Source organism: Vicugna pacos, chromosome 10 (genome assembly GCF_048564905.1).
Source record: "Vicugna pacos chromosome 10, VicPac4, whole genome shotgun sequence".
NCBI classification, from domain to species: domain Eukaryota; kingdom Metazoa; phylum Chordata; class Mammalia; order Artiodactyla; family Camelidae; genus Vicugna; species Vicugna pacos.
Window position 1 is genome coordinate 38,749,725 of NC_132996.1, and position 17,153 is coordinate 38,766,877.

The 17,153-nt window shown below is 40.6% G+C and overlaps 1 protein-coding gene across 11 annotated transcripts in view; it reads right to left on the bottom strand.

Annotated features, from left to right (window-relative positions):
* The window catches only part of SOX6 (SRY-box transcription factor 6), a 626,002-nt gene that overhangs the window by 564,104 nt on the left and 44,745 nt on the right, over positions 1-17,153 (bottom strand). For all 11 annotated transcript variants that reach the window (XM_072969571.1, XM_072969578.1, XM_072969580.1 and 8 more), the window contains one exon: positions 6,563-6,742. The gene's annotated coding sequence lies outside the window, so the exon portion shown is untranslated. The remainder of the gene's footprint in view (positions 1-6,562; positions 6,743-17,153) is intronic.

Here is a 17,153-nt window from a genome sequence, read left to right on the forward strand (position 1 = left end):
CCGCACAAATAGCCAAAGTTTCCAAACCAAAATGGGGGTGGGGTGGGGGTAGCGTTAAGAAGCCCAGAAACCCAGCAGGTCCTCCCGACCTCCCGCACCCCGAGCCTGGCTAACAGTGAAGCGCTCAGGAAAACTGCGGCGTCGCAGTCAGTCACACGGCGAATCAACCCAACACTTTTCAAGAAAACAAAATATTCGCTGGGAAACTTACTTTGCATTTAGTCTCTATTCTTTGGGGGGATGCGGTTTAGGTCGGCTCGTAAGGGAAGCTCGTTTTGTCCAGGTTGGATATTGTCTACTTATGGATCAGCCCTTGGGTGAGGGTTTATTTTAATTTATGGCTTATGCATTCTTTTAAGGTCGATTTACATGACCTCCGGCTACAACTAAGACAGCCGAGGAGGGCACTCCAGTCGTCAGTCGGCCAAACCCACAATTAAAACAGCCCTCCCCCTAGTCTTGGTGTGACTAGGACTCTCCCGGGGTAGGCTGGCTGTCTGCTTTTCTCTTTTTTCTCTCTCTTCTTTCTTCATTTTTCTCTTTTTCCTTCTTTCTTTTTTTCTGTCTTTCTTTCTTAAATATCACGAAATAAGATGTGATATCAGTTTGAAAGTTTCGGTATAACTTTCTCTAAACCCAAGCCTGCAGCGATAACGAGAGATACAGCGCTCACAAAGCCCTCAGGATGCTGCCCTCTTGTGGGCACAAAGGGCCTTTCCACCCGGCGGTCCCATCTGAACCCTCACAGAGCACACACGCTTATGCTTACACAGTGGGGTTGAGAGAGGGAGAGAGACCGGGGCGGGGGGGGGGGAGGAAAAGAGGGAGAGAGAGAGAAGACTACACACGCAGGCACACAAGCTTCCTCCATCACATACTTGCGCAAACTTCAATGAAATACCTACCTCAAACTTCACGGAGACTTAAAATTTCATTCTCTAAGCCACCTGACTTCTTTTTCATATCATGCCCAGTTAATATAGATTAGAATATCTATACGGGGAGGCGGAGGAGGAGGAATAAGGTGGGCCGAGAGGGCGGACAGATTTCCGGACGAATACTTAGGATGGCGATAACAGCTTTCTGTTGTCAAAGGTTGCGTTGTCTGTCTCTCTCCCCTGCCCTTTTTGCCTTAGTGTCCCACGCACAGTTATCTACAGCTACAACATGTGTTTTCTCCTTGTGGATTTCGGGGGTGGGGGGTGGCAAGAAAATCAGGAGCCCGCCACGCAGATCTGTCACCGCCTCCGGAACAAGGCACAACTCTCCGAGAGGGGGACGCATCCTGGGGATCCGCGCGTCCACCAGCGAGCGGCAGACGCTCGGGCCCCTTTCTCAGCCTCTACTCCCCCCCCACTTCTGCGTCGGCCCCGCTGAGCGCCCTCCTCCCGCTCCTCCTCCCTCCTCTCCCCTCCCCAGCCTAGTACGGAAACCCGCCCCGGCTGGGCAGCCGCGACTCCCGGCAACCCGCGCCCTCTCAGGGCTCCGCGCGTTCACTTCTAGTCCCTCCGCCTGTCCCACCCCAACCCCTCAGTCCCAGCTCGAGGAAACTAACCCTAAGGGAGCTGCCCGGAAGGGCAGGAGCGGAAAGCGCTGGGGGCCGGCGGCCGAGCCCGAGGTTCCTGCCCCTGCCCCCTCCGGCTCCCCAACAGGTAGCTCACAAATGGGCCGCGCGCTCTCGCTCTGCCTCCCTCGCTCTCTAGCTCGCTCGCTCCGTCCCGGTTACCTGGGCGGGCTCCAGGATGGTACTGCACGGGAGGGTTCCTTGTGCGCTGAGCCGCGGGAGTAAATAGCATTAAAGAAAAAGGGAAAGATACAAATAAAAAATTTTTTGTTGTTTAAGGAAGGGGAGTCGTTGCTAGGTCAATTAGCACAGCCTGGGGAGCAAGGGAGCAGAGCCCCCCAGCTCCACGGCCGGCGCAGCCGGTTAACTCAAGTCTGCGGGGGCGTCCCGCCCCGGGTGGGGGGGAACGCTGACCCGCAGAAGTTTGCCTCCGGGGTGCCTGGAGGTGCGCGCAGAGCGGGGTGACTAGGGGCTTCCCCCTTGAAACAAGTAAAGACGATGGTTAGTGCTGTCAATCTTGGCAATCAGTGTGAGCGGCCATGTCGTAAGTATTCAAAGCATTTCCCGTCGTGCAACATCAGAAAGTGAGTGGCCAGGGCATTGATCTGAGCGAGGGAGAGGAGGCAGGGCTCCCCTCCCAGACAACACAGGCAAGATGAGACAAGAGGCGAGGGAGGCAGCGAGCCAGGCAGGGAAGCTGGGAGGGAGGGGGAGGGCCGGGGGAAGAAGAAGGAGGGGAGAGCGGGAGGCAAAGGAGAGAGAGCCAGAGAGAGAGAGGGCAGAGACCGGCGAGAGCGGAGGTTGGAATTGGAGAAAGCGCCTGGGAAGAGAGAGTGAAGCAACCAGTAGGAGAGGATTGGAAGGTGACAAAAAAAAAAAAAAAAAAGAGGGAGAGTTGGGGTCAGAGGGTAATGGTGACAAGTATTAAGTGGGAGAAAAACAGGCTGAGGAGTAAAGGACCCAAGGAGCGCTATTAGGGCTGAGGCTGCTGGAAGGAGGAGTCTAGAGGAGGCAAACTGAGGTGAGGAAAAGGTAGACAACTGGGGAGAAAGAAAGCACGCTGGAGAAAAGGGGAAAACAAAGTGAGAAAGGAAAATGTAGGGATGGTACTTAGTGCTCCGAAAAGTTATGTGACAGAGGACGAAGGGGCTGAATGTTAAGAAGTACCAAAATACAGAACTGGACCACAGAAGTGAGTCATGGCAGATACAAACAAGGGGAAGGACAAGGGCTGAAGCAGACCAAGAAGAAGGAGAAAGAGGTGAATATTAGGATGAATAATAAGAAGGATGAAGGAAATGAAAAAGAGAAATGATCAAAAGCGAGTAAAGAAAGAGATGCAGGAAGCAGAGATCTTGAAAACACGTGGGTTAATAGGATCTCAGTAAATAGAGGAAGAGAAATTTATTTTAAAAGATGGAGGAGGAGGAATTGAAAGAAAAAAGAAAAACAATTGACAGTGGTTCTTAACATATGTAGGTGGCAATGTTTTGGAGGCCATCTGGTTTATGGAATTTAGGGGTTAAAATTATTATAAATAACAAGACATATACAAACGACCAAAGAAAATGATTATACTGTTACAACAATAAATAAAATAGTTTCACATTTATTATATGGATATGTTTGTGTTACATGGAATTGGGTAGGTGATATATGTGTAATACCTCAACTTTGTAGAGGAAAAGATTTAGAGAAACAATTTCAAGATGGGTGTCTGGGATGTTACAGAAGACGAAGAGTTTCAGTCACCCAGGACAGCATTTTACAGAAACATGTAAATCAGATGTAGAAAATTATGTTTTTAAAAGCCCCCCCTCAAAAAACTACACAAATTAAAGATTCTCTTTGATCCATGTGTAGGGTAGATAAAAGATATGAAGGGTAGAGAATGGCCTAAAGGAGCACAGACCTGGAATTTTATCTCAGTGCAAAAAAAAAAAATGGGGAACTGGGAGGGGAGAGAATAATCATGGTGTCAGGTAGTAGATAGAGATGCAGAGTAAAAAAGATAGATGAGAAAACCAGCTTTGACAGCAGCAGACACAGAGCTAACGAGAGGCCAATGTGCACTAGGTGAGGTTGGCCTGCCTTAACACAGGGCCAAAGAAATAGATTTAAGAAACTGAGGTCAGTAGAGACTCCAAATTACATTAAGATTAAAAACTGGGAGACAGGTTCTGCCATGACCAGCATAAACCTGCAGAGATCTGTGGAGGTGAGGTCCTTACTATGTAGAAACTGATATGAGATGGCCACTTTGAGACATTTCATAAACAGGGACTTTTTGTGAAAGAAGATATGGACCAGGGGAGAGAGGTCAGGAATTTTGACTAGGAAATTCACAAACTTAATGGCAATCTGAAGTTGCCAATTTGAGGAAGATCTCTCACAGATTAAGTGACAAAAGATACAAGGGAGAGAGCCTCATCTTTCTTCTATTAACTTTGAAGAAAATAGAATAAGCAAGCACAGAAGATGGAACAAGCTGAGATGTTTGTCAGTCATATATTGGCTTATTAAAGTATACTCTATGTTTGATTTCAGATGAACTCCAGACATGGGAAGGAAACGGGCAGAAATAAGGATGGGGATGAGCACCTCGGATTAGTGGGGCAGAAGGAATAGCCCGGTTCTTCTACCCCAATAGGAAAGATGATGTTTGAGGACTGAAAGCTTGGAGACTGCAAGTTAAAGTGACTTGATGACTGTTGGCTGAGAGGAGAGCTAGTCCTCAGCCAGAAATCTTGTGTCCCTATCGTCCACAGAAACTCTCAGGACTGGGAAACCTGCTTCCAGACGCCAGAGCCTAGAGGCCGGTGAAAAGAATACCTGGCACCTCGCATGCCAGCTTCTTCCGCCCTCGCTTCCCAGAAGTCCCGGGAGTGCCCCTTGACCTCAAAAGCCCAACGGGCAAACCCAGACCGGTGTTTCTATCCTAGACAAGGGTCATATCTCTTCTGGGGTTTGATTTTGTTTTTGTTTTATTTTGTTTTTGTGAATCAGTGTGGCCTGGCCCACGCTCAGTTCCAGAACCTCACGCTCTTCGGCCGCCGGCCCTGGAACTCAACAACAGAGGGCAAAAAATCTCTCCGAACCCTAAACAGGTCAAAATTGAATGACCTGTCCTAAATGTCTGCAGAGTTAGAACGGAGAAAAGAGGGGGTAGTTTAAGTCCCAAAGCCTGAATCCTCAGGGTAGAGCCACCGAGGAAGGTGAAACATACAGGATGGAAATGCTGGGGCGCGATTTGGGTTCTTCAGAGTTGCTGCGACAAGTTTGGCTTTGCAAGTGTCAGCGCATTCGTCTCTTTACATCACCCTGCATTCGGAAATCTGAGGAGTAAGACTGACCCTGCCGACCAGCTGCAGGCCGCTGGCGGGAGGCAAGAAGGGAAAAAAAAAAAAAGGCGACTTTATCAAGATCTCCAGCGTCCAAGGCCCTAATACTGGGCCGCGGTGGACCTTCAGAGAAGGAGCGGCAGGGATCCTCTTTAGATTTTATCTAATAAACTGATACCAAAGTAGACTGATAAGGCAGAACCCCAAGCCGGTCACAACATCAATCCCTAAAGGAAAGAAAGTAAAGTTTGGGGTCTCAGTGCCGCACTTCAGGCTGTGCATGGGCTGACACGTGGCCCTTGGGGGCGGGGGTGAGCCCTAAGGGTTTCCTTTCAAACCTTGGGCGCGACGGTACAGAGCAGAGTGCAAGGCAGAGAGCGCTGCAGCGGGTTAAAGTGCCGGACTCTCCACCTGGTCCACATTGGCCTGAGGGCTCCAGAAAGTCCGAGACGGAGCGGAGGATACCCAGGCACCGTAGCTAGATCCCGGCGCACTATGGTTCATTTTCCCTGGGGGTCGGAGTCCCGTGAGGCGCAAGAATCCAGGGCGCGGAACAAGGGGAACCAGGGAGGGAAGGAAAGGTGAGCAGGAAGGAGCTGACTTACCTGCCCGCAACTGTCGCTGCCTCCGTGCTGTCCGGGTGTCCCTGCGCACGACAACCGGCAAAGGCAACTCGGCTTTGCTAAGTTTGGCCTCGCACCTCCAGGAAAGAGGCGCGAACCGGGAAAGGAAAGGCGCGCGCGGTTCCTGGAGAGAGCTCCCCCTTAACTTGGGAAGGGCAACGCAATGAATTCTGCTAGAGAAGTTAATATTTAAAGCACCGACGCAAAAATCACAACGACTGTTAAAACCTCGTATTCCTGCCTTGAAAGTCTCCTTACACCAGCGAGGAGAACAATTCATACCTACATGACTTCATCCTAAGGTCTCTAACTTCTTTCACGAAGGGCTTAATAGGTACTGTATAAATAGGACAAATATAAATGTCTTCACTTCTAAAACACGGGGAATAAGAACTTTTACTGAAACGAAGAATAAGTGAAAGAGTATAAAAAGCCAAAAAGGAAAAAGTTGAAAACTTTAATTACAGCCCGGAGAAAAGTTTTAGCAATTGATTTCCTTAAACAGGGATAAAAAACATACCAACACTCCAGCAGTCCATCGCACTTCATTTAAGTTTGGTGTAACCAAATAACCCGAACTCCCAAATAACAGTGCCCTTGGGACTCTGCCTCAAAGAGGTCGGAACTCGTGTTTCAACAACAAAAGCAAAAAACAAACTGTGAATAATGCTCTGCGTTCTTTAAGACGTCATTTTGCAAAGGACCAAGCATTGTCCCTCGACTTTAAATGGATAGAGAATAACATAAAATTTCATCTGAATCTGCGCGTCATCCTGTTGGGAAGACCACAACGGCGGCGACAGTAGCAGCAGCAGCAGCACCGCCACAAAGGAGGTGGGGGAAAGTGGTAAAAATGCATGAACTTTTTTCAAAGAAAATAAAGATAAATCAAAAATAAGTTTTACAGACATGTCTTTCCTGGCTTAGGAAAGTTAATTTTTAAATGTTCTTCTGCTGTCTAAGGTGCAAAGCCGAGTTTAGGGGAGTGCGTGGCTGGAATCTGCATGCTGATAAGAGAAGGCTGATGTACTTACAGTGACAGAGGGCAGGCTGCGGGAGAAAAGCTGTTTGTGTTAGCCTGCGAGTTACCCAGGGCTGCAGTGAGAGCAGAAGGGAGGAGTGGGAGTGCCAGTCTGCGTACACCTTCACCGCGTCTCATTACATCTGCCAGCCTCTCTCTCCCTCTCTCTTTCATTTCCACATTCCCTTTGTTCCTGAAAAAAAAAATCTACACGTCACATCAGAGTCCCCAGATGCAGTCTACACCAAAGAAAAAAAAATGAATAATTCAATCAAACTGTGCATAGTCTCTAAGGCAATAAATCTATTGCACTTAAAGAAACGAAGGGTAATTACCACCATGGAATTAGAATAAGGCCAAAGACCCAGAGATGTCGTTAAGTCTCTGGGTAAACTCCCGGGTCAAATAAAGTTTCATTTATTTAATCCTTTTGACATCTCAAATGCGAAGTCAGAGAAAGATTTTTAACTTATTTTAGAAGGATAGTCACTTCTCTTTAAACACATTTTAGAAGGGGGTTAAAAAGAAGGGGAGAAAAAGCCTCGGGCGTACTACCCTGCTCAAGAGGCTCCCAAAGGCTTCAGCAGAGAGCAGGAACAAACACGAACCAAGACAATGTGTCCGTGGAGCCTGTCCAGGGTCAATTTCTCCTCCACTCTACCCTCCTCCACTCCTCTTTAATCAGAAGAGGATCGCCCTCCACTCTCACCCGACACCGCAGCTCGACTGAAGGGCAGCTGTAATCTGGGAACCTTACCTGCAGATGCAAGACCTAAGAGAAATCGCGCTTCCCTGCCACCAAAACCCCATGCCATCCCCATGCACCCCTCCAAGTCCCATAACCATCTACTTCTTCCATCTGCTTAAGAGAAATTGTAAACGGGATCACCCCCACCCCCATGATTGAATGGAAGCTCTGTACTGTACCGACTTCTGGATTTGCCCTGGGTTGAGTTTAGGGAATGTCTGGAAAGAAAAAAAGGGAGGAAAAAAAGCTCAAGCCTTGTCCAAGTTAGTCAGAAGGCTGTGTTAGGCAGGAAAGAGCCTACGGGAGAAACAGCTGGGATGCAGACTGGCTATGGAAATCTCAGTCCTAGGAACCGTGTCCTTTCGTCCTGGAGGTAAGATTATGTGACTGTCGCACGTTTATTCTTTCGCTGTCTGTGTGTCTCTCTTCCCCACCCTGAGGGACCCCTCCCACTCATGTCAGCCGGCAGACACCCGGGAGAAGGACACAGAACGACATAGGGCTTTATTTTCCAGGTCTCTCTACTCATAAATTGTGGGTGTCACTGAAACAAGATTAGCAAATCTTTTACCGCTGGCGGCAGGCACCAGACCCTCTGTCCCTCTGCCGGTTGCACACTGGTCGCGGCATCTCGGACTGAAGAGCGGTCCGGAAGACCGAGCCCGCTGGGTCGCCTGGCCTGAGGTCTCAGGTGATGCAGGGGAGAATTGCGGCGTCCCAAACGGGTTCCGCCCGGAGTTTTCCTCCCTATCACTACCTCCCTCCACCTCCACCCGCGCGATTGCGCACACACACACACACACACACACACAGGCACACTCATTCTGCTGTTCTGGCCGAACTCCTCATCTAAACTCAAGTCCCTTTAACAGTCAATTCAGCCTGCTTGAGAGCAGCGGGAAAACTAGGGTGATACGTGGATGAACCGCGAGGGTGCCAACCGTCCGGCTCGGCCGAGCTTTGTTTACGTGCCTAAGTCGCCACCTTGAGGTCGAGCGGAAGAGTGCGCCCGGCTTCTGGTTGTCGAGACCAACCCGGCTGACACCGGCCTGGCAGCCTTGGAGACTGCCGGGGACTGCTTTAAAGGAAAGCAAAAGGAGGGCACCCCGCGAACGGACCGTCTGAGCGAGGCATAGCTTGCCCTCTGAGACCTGGGCTGAGAAGAGTGAGGGCTATATCTGCAAGTTAGCTGAAACCAAGAGCCGAGAACCGAGCAAAAGAGCACTCTCCCAGCAAAGTGCAAAGCTCCAGGCCAAAGAGTCTGCAGCTCCAAGGCAGGCGCTGCTGCCCTGAAACTTCAAGCACAAACTCCCAGGGCAGTAGCGGTGGGTGGAGGCAGCCTTGGAGAGGCGTAGCAGCAGCTCCGGTCCCGACTGAGGACCCAGCTCCCTTCTGTAGCGACCTCGGCTCAGCTCGAGCTTCGCACTCCCCAGAGCTCCTCTCCCGCTTGTTCTCCACCCTCGGGACAGGAGACAAAGGGACTCCGGGACGCGGCCAGATCCGAGGTCACTAGCAGGGGGCTTCCGGAAGAGGGCTGCGTGCATGAGAGAGATGTGCTCCGGCAACCCAGCCTCCTGCTGCGAGGGCTGAACACTTAGCCCTATAGTCGCCCATTTCTCAGGAAGTCAGTCTTTCTGATTGTCTAACAGTGGATTTGGTAAAATAGTAATGATTGCTAATTATATCAGCGATTTTCAACTTTCCCTCACCTACCTCTATTGAAACCCTTTTTCGCACAGCGTTCTTCCTGTACTCTCGCCTCGCATTACAAGGATCCAGGCTTAAGAATACCCTAGCTAAATTCTGAAATAACTTGCGGTTGTTCTTTGTTACGCCTGGACACTGCCTCCAATGCTTAAGGACGTCTGCAAGGCCACTCCGAGTCTATCCTTCTCCGCGAACTGTCCCAAGGATGCCTCAGTAGTTTCCCTGTTACTTCAGTGCATACATTGTTTAAATGTAATGCTTTAAAAAAGGAGAGGAAGAATAATTTTATTTATCTCCAGAAAGAGGACACTCAGGGACGGTCTTGTGCTATATAAGGCTACAAGTCATCCCTTGCTGACTCCAACTTGGGCATTTCAGTATTTTGCTCAGAATAATAATTATTATATTTTATTATTATTGAAATATATTTTTTAAAGAGAAACACAGCAACCTAGTGCTAATGATGGACAACAGGAAATGTCTCTTCAAAGAAGAGAAGCAACAGGCCCCCAAGCCAGACCCCATCCCCCTGTTTCATGCCACCACCTAGCAAATTAACCTTAGATCACTCCTCCACTCATGTGGAAAGCTGAGTGTTATTGAATACAGTACTGAATTTTCCCAGGGAATCCTAATTATAGAAACACCTGTGCTAAGTAATGCTATTCTAATCCACTATGAAAACCTCAAGCATGTAATAGCCCTCAAATCATCTCATTTCTTAGATGTAGTGGGGTGGGCCAACCTCATGGAAGAACTGCCCCCAGAGCCTTATCTCAGAGGGACCTTGGTTTTACCACACATAATCCTGGCAGTTCATCTCTTAAATGGAAGGGATATATACATGAAGTCTACTGTAACTGGCAGAAACTAAGCCTGGGTAGAAACCTCACAAAGAAAAATCAAATCAAAGGCCAATGACTGTGAAACTGAAACACATGGCACATGTGCAGTCAGGCACCAATTCCATGATCTTTAAATCAAAATCCTAACAACATAGGAGAAGTTATCGCTATTCAGCACATATGCTTCACTTTACTATAAATAGAAAATCAATGGCAAAATACAGTGAAATAAAACCAACTAAGAAGGAATGTGGTAGAAACCAGAAAATTATAAACCTCTACCAATTTCTCCTTAAAATACACATCAGACCTAAATATTGTTAAATGCCATATCTAATAGTTTTGAAATGCTATCTGAAAGAAAATTATTCATTAAAGTAATGACTTTTTATAGCTAAGGCTGCCAAAACTAATGCCACTAAAAGATCCGTATGAAAAGTTAAATTTTTATCAGTCATCCAAATGTTTATCTTACAGTGATACACAGAATTATTTTTCTAACTAAAAGTGATCTAGATAATTACACAGGTAAGCATGAATATTGCAAAAACCACAGACAGTAAAAATATGATGAAGAGTTACAGGATAATCAACCACAGAAATAAACTTTATTCACTAAAATTCAAAGAATCTCACACGACAGGATCCTTCTGAAATACTGTTACCTTGTCATCATCAAGGAATATTGCTCAAGCATTTGTATTCCTTCCTATGTGCCACTCTCTGTTAAAAGAAATATTTACCTCTTGCCAAACTAAGGTTTACAATTAGCTAAGATGACTACCACTCCATTCACTATACATTTTAGCCACACTAGAAACATTTTGTAAATCATGTAGATCCATTCCAATGCCTAATAAAAGACAAGCAAGGGACACAAAAAAATGCTGTAAAACTGTTCACTGATAAATATCAAACAATAAAACAATAATCTACTAATATTACTAGCCTTTAAAAGTTTGATAATTTACCTCAGAAATTTTGTGCTTTACGTATTATTATGCATTAGCATTGTTTTTAAAACCTGAATTTGACTAAATCATGTAATTTTAAAATTTGTTACTTAAAAGTCTTTCTTCCAAATTCCAGATTGCTATTTTTAAAATTTCTAAATAGAGGATTTTTTGTGTGTTTGTGTATAAATGTCACATTCATGTTGAAGATTTTGCTGTTTTCCATATTTTTAATTCATATTAAAATATTTATTGAGGACCTAATATGCAAAAACCAAATAATTAAATGTGTTAACTAAGGCTCTGTCTTTGGCACTCTTATAATTTAATAAATATTCATTAAAAGTCTATTATATATATACTGAAAATTATTTTTTACCAAATATGTCAGCAGAAGGACATTTGATAATTACTTTTGATGTTAATTCATTTTATTTGGTATATACTATTTAAGTTACCTCAGATATTTTTATTATCCAAAAAACTATCACATTTTAAAATGCTTTTCTGATTTATCAAAAGATATATCTTTAAAAAGCTTTATTTAAAAACAGAATCCATAGTTACAAATCAATTCCAAATAACATATTTTGCACATTTTACTTTTAAAGGAGTTCTAGAAGAAACTTCAGATCATAACTTCAAATCAGTCTTTAATGTAATTGCTATGCAAAATTATTCTATAACTTACTAAGTTTTATGTCTCCAACATGTATCATAGTTGTACATACAAGTTAAAAATATTATCTACCTAAAGTCATACTAACAAATAAAGGCTAAAAAACAAATCAGTGTTCCAAGTATCAGGATGTTTGTTATTATTTAAATAACTCATTGGACTTGACTGAATTTTCAACTTTGCATCAAGATGTTTTGCATGAGGTTCAAATATTTTTTAAGTTAGGGGAAAGGGGAGGACAACAACATTGGGAATCTGCAGCAATGATCTTCTTCATGTTAATTCATGTCTCTTTAAGACAATAATAAGTGAAAAGTTTCACTTATTCATACTTAAAGTTCAAGAATAGTAGTCTCCTGGAGAAAATATTTAAACTCAAGAGCTCAAAACAAAACCTCTTTTAATTGTATACAATATGTTATCAACCTACTTTCAAAGTTGATGAAGTTTAGTACTAAACTGAATATTAAGCAAATAAGCGTTAACTATGTTCACTAGAATTAGCATATTTCAGATTATAGTTTATAAATTTTTAAGAGCATCAGCATCATGATATGGTTGCCATAGAAACTGCAACAATATGTCATTTCAATTAATTTTATATGCAGTGATAAGGCCTAGTTCTACATCACTTCAATACAAGTTTGAAAAGCAAAGACCGAAAAGCAATATAAATAGCAAATAATGAGTTTCCAGTTTATCCAGTTTAGAAACTAATAAATTACAAGCCTTTTAAAGAAGAAAAATGCACAATGCATTCTAATTGCATGAAAGGATAGCAATTTAATAAAGGTTATAAAATGTTTTTAACTGGGTACATTCTGAAAAAAAAAAGTTTTCATTAACAATCAGCTATTTCTCTTAGTATTCCATACTCTTGTTACTTAGGTTTATTTATAGGTAACAAAAATTATTGGTTATTAAATTACTTAATTATTAAATTATGAATGCTCTCTCTGTTCTCAAGAGATAGGTGCATTTGCTTTTACATTATAAATTCAAAACAAGTAGAGCAGAATTTTAATATTTTTAAAGTAATTATTGCAACAGATCCTTTTCACTTAGAAGGAAGACGCAATGTATTATTGCAAAAGCCTTCTTAGTAGATCACTGCCAGAAATATTCCATTGACATTAATGGCTTGATTATTGAAACAGAAAGAGCCCATGAAAATAAAGCATATATTTCCTAAAGAATAAATATGGAAAGAGATTTGGAGCTCTAAATTAATCTATTCTTTGACTAACACATACCTTTTCCTTATATTTTCTATCATTTCACATTTTGAAATGGAATATGCCTAAGAAAATTCTGAAAATGATTTGAAAAGGCACACTATATTTAAATCTATATTTATCGCGCATCTTTTTTAGTTATAGTATAACCTATATTGCTAATGATTTCAATTAATTTCTATAAAGCAATGTCCTCAAAATAGCTATAAAATATTATAATCCTAAAAGTAATTTTTAGGAAATAAATGACAGTATGTGTATTTTTCTTCAAATGATAAGAAACAATCTAAAGAAGAAAAGATAACCATATATAACTTATTCTTCTTGATAGGATTAAGAGGATTCCGAAGAAGCATTTAAATCCCTAGTTTTCCTGACAATTAACAATGAAAAACAGATGTTTACAAAGCTGTTTCATTTGCTGTCTTAAAAGACGATAAAAGATGGTTTGTGGATAGTAAGAACGAAGAGCCAGATAACTGCTTGTCGGGTGTATATTTAAAAAGCATTTTCATTGGCTCAGTTATTGTTAATAGTGAAAGAAAACACTCTGTGCTTCACATACTGTATGACTGTGACTATAGAAAACTGCCTTCATAAAGTCCTCAAAAACTCTTAAGATGTAATTTACAAAGATAATAATAACACAGAATTATTTCACATCTCTGAATGCTACACATTTGCATACCAGGACTGTGTACAATATACTCATAATGCACATTCATAATAACAAGGACTTCTTAACACTATAACTACAGATCTGTGCATTAGACAATCTATCCTACCAAGTTTTACTTATTGGTGTGAAAGTGTTAGTCTGAGTAAGCCAGGTGTTAGCTGTCTACACAACCAACCACATTAACTACTACATCACCATTGTGAGAAAATATAATGATACAACTGAAAATCATGTGACCCTGCAAGGCAATAACAGTATCATCTAATATATCTAGTATTATATTGAAAAATGTCAAATGAATACTTTAAAAGTTGTATGTCATAATCGTGGGCCTATGTTACCAAAAAAACACTTAAAATATAACTGATGTTTTGGATATATTATTATTTCTTGAACCAAGCACCATGCTAGGCTCTTTAAAAATGTTTATTTTTTTAAATATTAGTTTGTGTATTTTTATTTAGTGAAACTAAATCTTAATAATAAATCTTCTTCATGAAGCATTTATCTCCTGTCTTCAGTACAGGAACTATATATTTGATATCCACTACAGATAGTAGGTAAGTTCTCATTTTGGTTATTGTCCATGTTGTTTCTTGTTCTTGTTCAACAGAGAATAAATATAGCTTAATAAATAACAGAAATACAGTGTTTTTACTGCCCAGGTGGATTATTTTCTAAATTTACTCCTGATATTTTCTAATTAGTCAAAATGGAAAATATATTTTTGAAACAAAGAAAGAAAATAGGTATATTGCAACAGGTGCAATATGTAACAGTACCTGGATGACATAAACTGAGCAAAAATATCTAATTAGGAAAAATCCTGAATATATTAAAAATTTACATTTTAAATTAAAATTTTAATATGAAAAATGCAACAGAAGATAATTACTTGTCCTTAAAATTTTATTAACTATTCAGTAACTCATAGACATTTATATGAATATTATTATTGAAATTGAATGTAATTTACTGAAGCTTGAATTGTCATCCAAATTATAAAGTATGAAATATATTTATGTATTTGACTTCATTCAATTAAAGTTTTTTAAATATTAAACTTGAACTAGCAACATTTTGGTCCTTGAAATTTTTATTTTAGTTTAAAGATTGTTAAAATCATCAACAGACTTCTATTACCCTACCCTTAAAACTCAGGTTTAATATACTATACAATAGGGAGAAATGACTTCGATGTTCAAAATCTCTTATATATATATATATTAAGTTTTATGAGTAAGATTCCAATGTTTTTGCTCCCATTCTCTTTTTAAAGTATTTCTAAAATAGTATTTTATCTATTAATGTTTAAGAAGTAATTTTGCATAGTCAATGAGACAATTTTATCACTGATATTTTCTTGTGAGCATACATTATCTGTCCGGACAGGATAATGGAGAAAATTTCAATGACTTCCTGGGTGTCAGGAAATGGAATACACTGTAATAGTCAGCAGTGGAAAACTCTTTAAGTGTAAGATATGTTCAAGGTTTCATCAAAATCAAGATATTACATTTAATATCAATAAGACTATACACATATGTGTGTGGGATAGGTGATCAAATATAATTGTTTTATTTTTACTTTTTAATCTTTTGTTAGCAATTTTGTGATTTTTCCAAATATAGAAATAGGAAAATGAAGTACCAACCCACTTTTCTGAAACAGGGCCATATTGGTCTGATCTGGACAATATGTTACAGGACCTACTCATTTTCTTTTAATTTCATTAACTCTTTTTGCCATAATTTTGTTTGAGCCACTCAGTCACCATGTTACAATTTTGTGTACTTGTTCTTACTTTTAATACATTTCCCACTGTTTCACAAATTACTTCTGCACAGTGATTAAAAATACTATTTCCCTTTTATCATTTGACAAATCTGAGCACCTGAAATGTGAACTTTCTCATTCTGTTTTCAACTGTGTGCCTATATTTGGAAGAGCATGAAATCTAATTTTTTTTCTACCAACATGTTCAATATTTCATCTTGGAAACTTTAATAAGATATGTCCTGCAATTAGCAAACTTGGTTCTGGTCTGTTTGCAATTAGTATTTCACACACAAAGTTATACATACCACAGCTAATATTCTACAGCTCTATAGTTATATACAGAGTGCTCATGTACTGCTTACAATTACTTTGAGGTATCCTTAAGTAAGCCAAAAATCTTAAAATGAAGAACTAAGAAAAATGTATCCAAGCTATATCCAAATGTGCAAGGCATGGGTGCTAAGATCTAAGAAGAGTAAGAAAAGGAATCACAGTCTCTGGATTCCATGAGCTCACAGTTCACAATCATCACAAGTCATACCAACAGATGTACTGAAAGATGCATCAGATACATTGAAATGCACGGTTACTCAAATGTCACAAAAGGCAAATACAACCTAGAAGTAGTGGGAATAATATTCCAGAGAGTATAGAGCTGTACTTAGAGATGACCTACAGTATCAGATTGTCTTAATATTACAATTTTGTTCTTGTTGACTATGTATATATAGACACTACCCTAAACAAAAGACCAGCATATAGTTTAATAAATCAGTTTCTAAAATAATTTATACAAATCATTCAACTGCAGAATTTTTTTCAGACTGCCAAGTTTGTAGTCCCCTTTAATACGTCTATTAATAATCCTGCATTCTAAGTCATTTCTAGGGCCTAAGTACTACTTCTACATTTACAGGAAATAAAAGCATCTCCCTATAGCAGATATCCTAAGAATGCCTATACACAGAGAGTCTTATGAAATTCAATCAGAAAAAAAGACAGAAATCTTCATATTTCTTTAAAGCTAGTATAAAATTATCTGATGTGACTCCTTTTTGGTCCAGGATATGATTTCTTTTTAGGAATGTACATGTTTTCACTTACTTATGACAATCACTGAAAGGATCATTGCCAAGTCATCCTGTACATACTTTGTTTTTAATTTTTAATTAATTTTCATTTTTGTTAAAGTAATGCTTGAAAAAGGTAAAAATAGAATTTTACTTAAAAGCTTATATTATAAAACAATGGATCTTTGCCACACCCTTCCTCATCCCATTTACATAACCTAAAGACAAGCACTTTCAAGTCTTTTCATTTTCAAGTCTTTTAGTATTTAACTGTACATTTCTAAATTATGTGCTTATAAGTATATTTTAAGCTTTGTACATAAACTGCTTTTTAATTTTAAAATTTTAGCTATTTTCTCTATTGTCTTCTTATTTTACAGGTGAGTGTTTAATTCTTATATAGCATCTCTCCCATCCTCCCAATTTAATTATGTAACAACTCACTGACTAAATCAAGTCAATGCTTAATTACACAAAGTAAATCTGGTTTATGGCTGAGCCAAGTAGTATACTATAAATAAACATCATTTATTTTACATATTTTTGTTCTTCCTTTATAAAAAGCCTATTTGCAACAATTTACTTACTTTTTTGGAACTATCATCACCTTATCCACATGTTTTTGCCTATCGGTATTGTTTTCCAAATTGTCAAATGTATCAGATTAAAATTTTCCTTGGAAACTGTAATGGTTAATTTTATGTGTTGATTTTGCTGGGCCACAGTGCCCAGATATAATTGGGTGAACATTTTTCTGGAAGTTTCCATGAAGGTGTTTTGGGATAAGATTAACTTTGAGTAAAGCAAATTGCCCTCCAATGTGGGTGAGTCTCATCCAACCAGTTGAAGACCTAAATAGAACACAAAAATAAAAAAATTTTAAAAAAGGCTGACCCTCTGAGTAAGAGA